Consider the following 12,057-nt stretch of genomic DNA (forward strand, 5'->3'; position numbering starts at 1 on the left):
TCCGGCCCGTTCGGGTCAGCGTCAGTTTCAGCAGCCACAACAGCAGGATGGGTGTTTTAAGTTTGGTGGTATTAGGCATATTAGGAGGTCCTATCCGAGATTATTGGGCGGCATAACACAGCAGAGTTCTCGTGCCATGATTCCAGCATCGGTTGCTCCACTGCCCGCTCAGCCAGCTAGGGGCAGGGGTCAGGCAGCCAGAGGTGGGGGTGAGGCCGTTAGAGGTGGAGGTCAGGCCGCTAGAGGTGGAGGCCAGCCAACTAGAGCCCGTCCCAAAGATGTAGTTCAGAGTGATGGGTCCTAGCCTCGATTTTATGCTTTCTCAACTAGGCCTGAGGATGACTCATCTGACGTTGTCATTCTATTTTGCTTCATATCTAGTTCTGCCTCGTGATTCTTTGAGTGCTCTTATGTATGTGTCCACACCTGTGGGAGATTCTATTATTGTAGATCATGTCTATCGTTCGTGTGTGGTTACTATTAGGAGTCTCGAGACAAGCGTAGATCTTCTACTTATTGATATGGTAGATTTTGACGTCATCTTGGGTGTGAATTAGTTGTCACCTTATCATGCTATATTGGATTGTCACGCCAAGACGGTGACATTAGCCTTTCAGAGGTTGCCTCGATTAGAGTGGAGGGGGACTCCTGGAAATTCTACCAGCAGGGTTATCTCTTATGTGAAGGCTCGATGTATGGCTGAGAAGTGGTGCCTAGCTTAGGTGGCTTATGTTCGCGATTCTAGTACGAAGGTTCCTTCCTGCATATCTACCAGGGATGCTGCCTGAAAGAGATATTGACTTCTGTATTGATTTAGCTCCAGACACTCAACCTATTTCTATTCCTCCATACCGTATGGCCCCACCAGAGTTAAAAGAATTGAAGGAGCAGTTGCAAGATTTTCTTGATAAGGGCTTCATTAGACCTAGTGCATTTCCCTGGGTGCGCTCGTGTTGTTCGTGAAGAAGAAATATGGGTCGATGAGGATGTGCATAGATTATAAGCTTCAGAATGGTTTGGACTTAAGAAAATAGCTGGTGAGAATCTGGTTTTGGTACAGCCTTTGATATCGCATTTGCGAGGTCAATGTTCGCATTTGCGAACTATTAAAATTCCTATCAGGTTCGCATTTGCGAACCACTTCCTCGCATTTGCGAAGGATGGCTGGGCAGCGAGGGTTCGCATTTGCAATCGATAGGTCGCATTTGCGAAAGGGCCACAGTTCGCATTAGCGAACAAATCATCGCAAATGCGATGATAGCAGAGATGGAGCTTCATCACAATTGCGAAGTATGTCTCGTATTTGCGGGGTTCGCAATTACGACATCTGCGCCTGGTCAAAAGCTGAGTTCGACGAGATTTTGGTGCATTCTTTCAAATTTTCAACCCTAAAGACCTTAGAGGCGATTTTTCCAAGAGCTTTTCTTTCTAATTTCTTTGGTAAGTGACCTTAATCTACTTTCTTTCAATTTTTCACTACATTTCATAAAATTTCAACCTTAAATCTAGGATTTCATGGTAGAAATTGTGGATTTGGGTAGAATTAGAGATTTTTATAAAATTAGAATTTAGACCTCGAATTAAGGCCGGATTTCGAAATAAGTCGCATATCCGGGCTCGAGGTGAATGGATAATCTGGTTTTGGTCTGAATTTTGGGTTTTGACCAAGCGGGCCTGGGGGTTGACTTTTGTTGACTTTTTCAACAATGACCGAAATTGAATCCCTTTCATTCTTAAGTAGTTTCAAAAGCTTATTTTGAATCGTTTGATCAATAATTTGATAGGTTTGGTTGGTTTGGAGGCTTGTTCGAAAGGCAAGGCCGCGTTTGAACTTTGAATTGGTTGCGGAGTGAGGTAAGTGTCGGGTTTAACCTTGATTTGAGGGAATTAGGAATCATTGAGCTATTTTTTATGTGAAATTCATATGTGGTGATGTATATACGAGGTGACGAGTGTATATACACCGCCAAAGTACTTGCTTCCTTGCTTTTCGGTATTTCATTAACTATTTCCTTCCATGTCTTATCTGTTACATGCGTTAAATGTTTTCCATGTCTTTACTTGCTCATTGCCATTAATTATTCTAGTGTTAAAAATGTTAGATTCTCCCATGCTTCCTTGATTGACTGCTTCTTGTCTTAATTGAATTACTCGCATCCTTTGATTGTCATTTACTTGACTTTTCTTACCGCTTATTATTAATTATGGTGAATCCTCAATTTGGTACGAGATTTCCTTTCTGGTTCAGCTCCATATTCGTTAAATCATAAAGGTTCTTGTGATTCGAGTTATTAAATTGATTGTACTCATTGATTTATTTATATTGATACGGTGGGATCGGATTGCGCGCCGCAACATGTGAAATAAGGGTGAAATGATATAGTGAAATAAGGGTGAATTATGATATTGATTCTGATTATATAGTGGGATCGGGTTGCGCGCCGCAATGTATATTTATTTACTATTGTTGATATTATTATGAATGAATAAGGGAGAATTCTGTTATACAGTGAGATCGGATTGCACGCCGCAACAATCTATATGCTTCTATTTCCACTACAAGAAAAAATGTCTTTAGCGAAGAAATATTCAGTCGTTAAAAGTCCTAATAGCGAAGGGTGGAATGTTAGTGCTTTTAGTAACAGGCTTTTGCATTCGTTAATTTTCTATTAACTATTACTATAATGATATATTAAAAACCTATATACACAGTTGCACCAGAAGCATAAGAAATAATCAATATTTCTATAAATTTCACAGTTAATTACAAGGAACAAAAACAAAACACTACCAAATATATACCTATCCAAAATGGACAATATACTTGCATCTCCTAACAAAACAGAAAATAGATTGTAGTATTACAAATAGAAAATCTTTTAAACAACTCTTAACAAACTCCTAACAAAAGAGAAAATAGGCTCCCCTTCTAGTTCAACTTGTTCTTTAGCTTTTTCAGTTGCTACTTGCTCTGCACTTTCTTCAAGGACAGCTTCTTCAAACTTTAGTTTTCTTATCTGTTAAGAGAACAAATTCTTATCAGTCCAATAAAAAATACTCCTAAACGCTTTTACTTTTTCTTCTTTTTCACTTTCCCGCAAAATGAAGATTAACCACCAAGAAGGCAAGCACAATTTTATAGGAATCATCTAAATATTCGAAAAGAGAACTAAATTGACTGAAACTTCCCAAAGAAAGCAATTATAATTTATCAAACAAGAGTATTCCAGGAACAATGAATATTAAACCAGAAGAAAGTTTGAAATGAAGACTAACCATAACTAGCTAATATTTTAATGGATACCATAACTAGCAAATAAAAAAAGTTGAGCATTTCCCAGTCAAAATTTAAACTTTCAAGTATTCTTTTATATTTAAACTAAATGTAAAAAGTTCTATTTGATCTACATATCCGAAAATGACCATAAACAGTGGAAAGCGTTACCATCATCTGAAAAAGTGGACTATAATGTTATCTCTCTCTCTCTCCGGATAAATGTATATTGGAAGTAAACCATCATCTGAAAAAGTTCTATTAAGTTCTAAGATAATATTCTCCACCTGAAATAGTAACATATGCCATTTGGTCACTAGCAGAATACTGATTTCAAGTATGTGTAGCTTAATCAATTGTCTGCCATGCTAAATTTAGAATTGTAGTTTTATTTACTAGTAGCTATCAAGAAGTTATATTTTTTGAGAAATTTTATTGGCACATATCTTCTGTTGATACTTTGGATCTCCTGTCCTTTGCGAAAGAGCAATAAATTCAACCTGCTCGGAGGCATAATCTGCCAGGATACTATTACCCTGAGAGCAAGGAGCACAATAACTTCACCAAATGTACGTTAGAACTACAGAGATGTAATTACATGTGTTCAATGTGTTTGTGCATAGAAAATTTACACATTATACATCACATGCCACGAGACTGAAATATTCAGATTTCAAAAGATAGTCATTGGTGTACAAAATAGGATTCTGTCCAAGTGTTCAGGAGGAAAAGAACAAGTAAAAAAAATATATAATCCAATAACTGCACAACAACCTCACGGTCATGCAGATCCCCCATATGACCCAAAGAAAAGAAATAAATAACAATTAAAAATAAGAGAGTTGGATTCCCACATGAGAAATTTCAGCAAAAGCATCACAAGATGGCTGGCTGCACAAACAAGTTGAGAGTATGTGAAAAAATTTTCTAGAAATGCAATTGCTAAGTTGCAAAGGACATATTTCTCCCAACAAGCTAGAGTGAGTTAGGAGAACGCATGGAGGAGATGCGAGAAAGAGAGAAAACAAGGGTTGGATCATAAGATCCTTTAAGTATATATAAGAAAATTAGAGCATTTAGTAACCTGCGATTCTTCATTCACACAGTCCCCCTTTTCGATACTCTTATCCTAATGATGTAGGGTAAAGCATCAAATGAATCGTCAAATACAATTTATAATAATGCCATATATCCTTTTCAGCATGAGATACATGAGTTATACTACAACGGAAATCAACTTGAATTTGATAGAGTTCAAAATTACCTATGTCCACCTAGGATTTTACAGATTCCCATGTGATAAGTTGATAATATTGTAAGGGATACATTTTATTGGAAAAACTCATGTGAGTCAGTAAATCAATTACTGAAACAAGCAAAAGCATTTGAAAAAATAAAAGGAACATGAGCTATTTCTGTCAAAGTACTCTCCACTAGCACTGCAAATACTCCACCTTTACACACTCCACTAGCACTATAATCACTTTACCTTCCTCTAAGTAGTGCAATGGTCATTCAATTATAAAAGCAGAATAAAATAGATTCAAAAAATAAATTTAAGAGTGTCCTTTCTCACTGGTCATTCAGTCTCCTCAGTCAATGAAGCATCACAATCAGCAGCTTAAAAAAAACCCCTTTTATCAGCCTCAAAATATATTTTCCAACACCTCTAGAATTAGAAGAAAGTCGAAAAATAATCCCAATTAAAAGGAATTAACGAAAAATTATTTACAACATGCTCATGACGAATAAAGTTCTTTCGATTTGATGATCCCTACAACTGTTCTTTTTGTTGCTAAATATGTTTGATTTGCTCACTGTACTTTCTTATAAGAAGACATACACTGAAAAATAGAGTAACCATGATTACTAGAGTCTTAAAATGAATGTAAAGCTTGCATTGCAGCTGCATTTATAATCTTATTATTTGGCTACTACTTGTTGTGCTCTTACCTTATTTACCTTTCGTGGAAACTTTTCGAGGTGTCAGTTTTCTAGCTCAAAAATTATTACTTATTGAAATTGGCTAACTGTGGTAGTATTTCAAATGCTATAGTATTTGACTGTTTCTAAGAAGGTGGGTCTTAGGATCTTTCAGTGTTGTATTCCATTATTATTTTCCTTTTCAGTGCTAATATTACTCTACTTTTCTGGTATCTATCATTTTTTATGTTGCCTCTACAAGGCAATTATGTTGCTATATGGTACAATATTTTGTAGTTTATCAAATTTTTGAGAAGATATTATATTTCTTTATTAAAATATGTATTACTGAAAATTAAAACACGTATTGCAAAAACTATTGACTGAAAAAAGTTCTTAGAGTGTATTTAGCACTTGGGATGAAAGATGCTAGTTCTAAGGTTTCAATATTCATTCAGGAAATTAGTCGAACAGCTGGTGAGAATTTCCATGGACAACTATAAAAGTGCAATCTACAATAGATCCCAAAACAATTAGGGCTATAAGTTATTATAACAATCCTTCACCAATTTAACACAACCATCACAGATAAATTTTCACAAATTAAATATCACAAGAAAAGTAAGAAGAACAGAGAAAAATTTCGAAATTGAACCAAGAACGCACCTGAAGCTCTCTTAGAATATCTCTGCGTTTCCTAATTTGTGGCGACAGAATCTCGAGCTTATTCCTATGCGGCCCAGTAAAATTTTGAAGCTAATTCTAAAGATTCTACACATAAGAAATAAAGAGAAATCATGAGAGAATATCAAATTACAAAAAACTGAAAGTAGAAAAAGTATATCACCAAGCACTACAATTTATCCACTGATTTCAAATAAAGATACGCCTTAGAGAATAAGAATTTTGAGTCTGCGAGATGAAGACTTGGCAGTTTCTATTGCTAGGTTGTTCTGTTTGATTCGAGGCTTTTTTTTCTTTATTATTTATTTATTTAGAGGGGTGGGCGTGGGAAAAATTAAGGGAAACATACGTTCTTTTTGGGATTAATTTTGTTTTAGTATTAACGAAGGGATATTATACTATTTAGCAACCGAATATTATTCTTCTGTTATTGCTGAACTAAAAATAGTGATTTAACGACAGGAAAAAATTTTGGTAGCCAAAAGTATATTTATAACGACGACTCAAATCCCTTCGTTAAAAAATGGTCGTTAAAAGTCAATATTCTTGTAGTGTTCCTTATCGGGTTGTGTTGGCTTCGATATTTTCATACGAGACTCTAAGGATTGGTATTTCTGGCATTTACTAGTTTTCTTTCGGAGGTTGAGTTATTTCATGTATCAACTGCTTTAATTCATCCTTGCAATTTCTTTTCTGCCATTATTTTATACTGCGTACAGGTTATTGTAGATGACCGCCCTAGCCTCGTCACTACTTAGTCGAGGTTAGGCTCGGCACTTACAGAGTACAGGGGGTCGGTTGTACTCATACTACACTCTGAACTTCTTTTGCAGATTTTGGAGTCGGTTCCAGCGGAGGTTCATAGACTGCTCGATTCGGCGATTGAGTGGAGACTTGAGGTACAACTGCCCGACGTCCGCAGCCCCTATAGTCCCCTTCTGTTATTTTTAGCTATGTACTTTCTTTCTTACAACTTTATATTTTTATTCAGACCTTTACGTGTACTATTCTCGAAGCTTGTACACTTGTGACACCAAGTCAAGAGTGGTATTAGATATTTCAGTTGATATGGTTTCCGCACTTTACCTTAGATTTATTTGCAGTTATTTCAGCTTCTTTATTATCATTTAATTTAAACTGTTAAAGACGAATAAATTATTCTAACGTTGGCTTGCCTAGCAAGTGAAATGTTAGGCGCTATCACGATCCCGAGGGTGAGATTTTCGGGTCGTGACAGATAGCAAGGGTTAATCCTTTTGTTTGCAAACTTCCAATTCCAGTAAGTGAGAAGGACTTCATCAATTCACTCTTTGAAAGTAGTTTAAGGATACAATGAAGCGACTAAGACTGCAAAAGCACTTAGATGGCTGCCGATAGTGTAATATGGGGTATTATTTTGCAGAACCCAAATTCTGTGTAATACTTACTTGCCAAAATGAGTGAATCTCCATTCTATACATTACCAGAAACTCCTGGGATGTTGTATTTCTTTCTATTAATATGAAATCAACGGTTATGTTCAAATATAACACGGTGTAATAGTTGCTTGTTCCTTTTGAATTATGTTAACTAGATTCAATTATTTTATATTTTGTTTTGCGAATAGCTACATTCAGTTATGCTGGGAAGACGAGTCTATTTGAAGAGATCTTCTTAGCAAAATGAGTAAATAAATAATGGATCTTCTTATTCATATGTATAATAATAAGTTTGATACATATTTTTTCTATATATGCAACCTGCATCCAAAAGAAAAGAAGAAACCATCCAGAGAAAATCATATACAGATTAGGAGTATAAGGCAAATTAGGTTAGATTCATCAAGACTATCCATAGACCAATTACCAAAAATCCTTGAAACAAGCAAATTAGGTTAAAATTTTGTTTCCTGGATATGCAAGTTCACAGCTTAATTAGCTTTATGGTCAATAGCTTAAAAAAAAACACAAAAACAGAAAAGCTTAACGATCTTAAAATGTAAATTTTGCTTTCCCACAACCCCTTTATGGTCAATTAGCCAATGATTTTCCCAAACAAATGAAGGGAAAAAAGAGTACAACATATGGTATATTTTACACATCACCTTCATTCCTTCATGGAGAGACCTTTGAATATGGAGAGACCAATGTAAGTAGCTGACTGATCAACAACTATGGAGAGACCTTTGAATATTTGTATTTCTGATCATTTTTTTGTTATTCTCAGAAAATACAGAAAATATATATATCAACTATTACTACTATATGTACATAAACTTCACTTTTAGTCACTAGAAAAGTTTTCTTTCTTTTTTTCATCTTTATACAAGTTTTGTCTATTTGCCTGCCCCTCAACTATTCATTACTTTCCGCCAGTACAAGTATCGAATAACTCTATATATCCACCAAGACTTAGTCACTAGAGAAGTTAAATAAGAAGAAAATAACCAAAGCAAGCATGGCGAGTCCCCATTCATTACCTTCTGCTATGGAAAGCATCAATTGAAAAGCCAAGAAGACCAAAATAAGAAACAACAATCCCCATTTCCTAAACTCATCTCCATCTCTCATCCGATAAACTCGGCTCGGCTGGTAATTGTAACCTTGAAGAGAAGGTGCATATATACTTGCCAGACATAGTAATACTACCAGTAAAAGAGGACCAAGAAGGATTTTGAAGACACTGTAAGTTAGTAGAATAACAGCAAGAGATACTATTATTGATTTAGTAGTATAGTATACAAACAAAATGGCTAGAACAGGGACAAAAAAATAATAAGTAAAGTTTATATCCTCTGTATCAAGGGCTAATGAGAATCTCTCAGTTATGTTTTGGCCATGGAGGAGTAATCCTAGACTGAGTACAAGAAGCAGAGGGACTAATGGAGAAGGCCCTTTAACCATATTCTCTACAAAGGAAAATGGCTGTTTTGGGCGATGTCATAAGTTAGTAACTTCTTTCTGCAATAAAATAGAAATGGACTTGAGTGTACAATTCAAGAACTGGATTAAAGTAATGGGGTTGGAGTAGGGTGGTTATGAATGAAGCTATATATGCAAAGGGGAATAGGCTGTTATTAATTAGTTGCTTAACTTTTTGGTTTTGTTCACCAACTTGGCTTGTTTGGTATTGCTACTTTCACCTAGGTTTATGACATTATTAGCAAACGCTTGCATATACAATGAAGGAAAATATAAATAACATAGCACAAGAAAGACATGATCTTGGACATTGTTACTGCGTAAGAAAATTAGATTTACATTTCCACCTTGCTTCTATTCAAATTGTAACTGGTCAAATGAGATGATAATTTCTCCAGGGGGGGTTTAATTTCTAATAAAAACGAAATTTACTTTTGGGTAAAAAGGGAGTCAAATATTTTATTCGACCTATTTTCCTTTGAGATCTTGTTTCGCATCTTAATCCTTTAAAGGGGTAACATTTTTCACTTCAAACCTTGCTTCAATAGCATCAAGAGTCATTGCGTCGACTTCTAATCCTCCACGATTGAATGCCAAGTAGGAGACTTTTAATTGGTCATTATGACATCTACATAGCTGGTGAAATTGTCAACTGTAGCGGTAGGCTTGCATTACTGTATCTATTTGGTCCATATACCGAAACTAATAACATTTCAGGATTATATATGTATACGGTCAAAATCGATTAGTCCGTCGTACGGACTAGTCGATATGATAATACTTCGATCGAAGGGTATTTGCATAATGTCAGGTCGAGTTCCGAAGTAAAGACGTCAAGGTTCGAGCTCTAAGATAGATCAATGACAAGCTCGGTATCATTATCGAGCTCATATCCAAATCGAACTACAAGGCGAAGCGAAATTATTGAAGATGCATAGACCGACCAATACCAACCCCGAATATCTAGACTCCGAGTCAGAATCGAGCTCGAGTCTAGGCCGGGGGCTTGAGTCAATACCGAGCTCGAGTCAGTATCGAGCTCACAGACAAGAGCCGTTGCAACCGCACTAGGGGAGAGAATCCTTGCGGGAATTAGGAAAAAACTAATTCATCATGGGTTCCCTACTATGTATTTTTTATTATATCCAAAGTAGGATCCCTCTACTATAAAGAGGATGATTGTTGTAAGTATGGGGGATGGAGACATTGGAACAAAAAGACTACTTCTCATATTGAAAGATTAACTCCTTAAGCTCATTTTACTTTATCTTATCTAGTTCATTCATTCTTCTTTCCCACCATTTTTATCTTTCGTTCTTATAATCAAGAATATACATATTCCTATTTCTCTATACGATTTATGTCAAGTTATATCACTTATCCTTCGAACTACTACAAATTCAACTCTATCCGATTTTTCGGGTAAACAGTTTAGCGCTCACCGTGGGGCAAAGGATAACAGTAGTTGTTTGATATGCAACACACACCAGTTTACGCTCGTCTTTTGAGAGTATCTTTGACTTCGAATTAGCAATGACAAACCCTCGATTAATGGCTTTACCTATCGATAACGAAGCCGGCCTTCAAGATGAAACCAACAACTTGATGTCCAGGGCCGAAAGGTCGCTTATAGATGTCATTGAAGCTCGAGTCGAAGTGCCTGAAGCTCGAATCGAAGTACCACTAGACGTCAATTCACATGTGGCCTTTGAGGCAAACCAACGTTCCGAACCTGAAAATAGCATTCATGGCGGTACTCGATCTGCAGCTCGAGACACCCATAACATAGAGGAGAACGGAGTCAGCTTGCGTATGATCTTTGAAATGTTGCAAGCCCAACAAGTAGCGATAACTTAGTTGCAGAGCCAAACCCAGCTACCGAGTAGGCCGGAGCCCAGTCCACCTCGAGAAATTGCCCATAGAATGGAGCCGACCATAGTGAGGTCAAACGAGCAAGGATCGGGGACTACTCCTGAAATTGCTAAAATACTTGAGGAGCTCACAAAGCGAATCGAAGCCAACGATAAAAAGGTAGAAACATATAATTTTAGGGTCGACCAAATCCCGGGGGCTCCACCAATGATAAAAGGGTTGAATTCCAAAAAATTCATACAAAATCCTTTTCCCTCGAGTGCAGCCCCAAAACCAATCCCCAAAAAATTTCGTATGCCCGAAATCCCCAAATATAATGGTACGACCGACCCCAATGAACACGTCACCTCTTACACATGTGCTATCAAGGGCAACGATTTAGAAGACGATGAAATTGAATTCGTGTTGTTGAAAACATTCGGAGAGAGCCTCTCAAAGAGGGCGATGATTTGGTATCACAACCTGTCACCAAATTCCATCGACTCATTTGCCATGTTAGAGGATTCGTTTGTAAAGTCACACGTCGGTGCCATAAAGATTGCAACAAGGAAATCAGACCTTTTCAAAGTAAAACAAAGGGATAGTGAAATGCTGAGGGAGTTCGTGTCCCGATTCCAAATGGAACGCATGGAATTACCACCGGTTAGAGACGATTGGGCCATCCAAGCTTTTATCCAAGGGTTGAACGAGCGAAGTTCGATAGCATCACATCGGCTGAAACAAAATTTGATCGAGTATCCAGCAATAACGTGGGCAGATGTGCATAATCGATATCAATCAAAAATTAGGGTCAAAGACGCCCAATCAGGACCTCCTTCCGGATCTGTGCATCGGAACAGATTGGCTATTAAAAACCAAAGGGACATCGACAGAGAGCCGAGGTCGAACAGAGACCGATACCAACCATACGTTGCAGATCGAATGAACAACGGTTTGATATGCAATGCCGCCCGGAAAAATCGAAGGAGTGATCGAAGAAAGAATTTTCGGGGACTTCTGAGCAAGAGTGGCTTTGACAAATATGCCGATCCTAGAGAGGCAGCTCGATTATCGGAGTATAACTTCAGCGTCGATGCATCGTGCATTGTATCGGTAATCGGAAGAATTAAAGATATTAGGTGGTCCAGACTCATGCAAACCGATCCTTCCCAAAGAGACCCAAATTCTATGTGCAAATATCATGGTATGCATGGCCACGAGACCGAGGATTGCAGACAATTAAGGGAGGAGGTAGCCCGCCTATTCAATGAGGGCCACCTTCGAGAGTTCCTCAGCGATCGAGCCAAGAATCACTTCATAGAAAGGGATTCCGACAGAAAAAATAAACAAGAGGAACCTCAACATATCATTCATATGATAATCGGTGGGGTCGAAACTCCATAGAGACTCGCACTCAAACGCATT

The 12,057-nt window shown here is 37.3% G+C and overlaps 1 long non-coding RNA gene across 2 annotated transcripts; it reads right to left on the minus strand.

Annotated features, from left to right (window-relative positions):
* Positions 1-2,726: 2,726 nt before the first annotated feature.
* On the minus strand, positions 2,727-6,323 carry LOC107817534 (uncharacterized). Of its 2 annotated transcripts, XR_012698736.1 has the most exons (3): positions 5,864-6,319; positions 3,446-4,165; positions 2,727-3,017 (listed from the first exon to the last, which is right to left on the minus strand). It is a non-coding gene; the product is annotated as an uncharacterized LOC107817534 (long non-coding RNA). The 2 variants fall into 2 exon arrangements; XR_001655211.2 differs by lacking the exon at positions 3,446-4,165 and having other exon boundaries at positions 5,864-6,323.
* Between the last annotated feature and the right edge of the window lie 5,734 nt (positions 6,324-12,057).

Source organism: Nicotiana tabacum, chromosome 14, assembly GCF_000715075.1.
Source record: "Nicotiana tabacum cultivar K326 chromosome 14, ASM71507v2, whole genome shotgun sequence".
NCBI lineage: Eukaryota > Viridiplantae > Streptophyta > Magnoliopsida > Solanales > Solanaceae > Nicotiana > Nicotiana tabacum.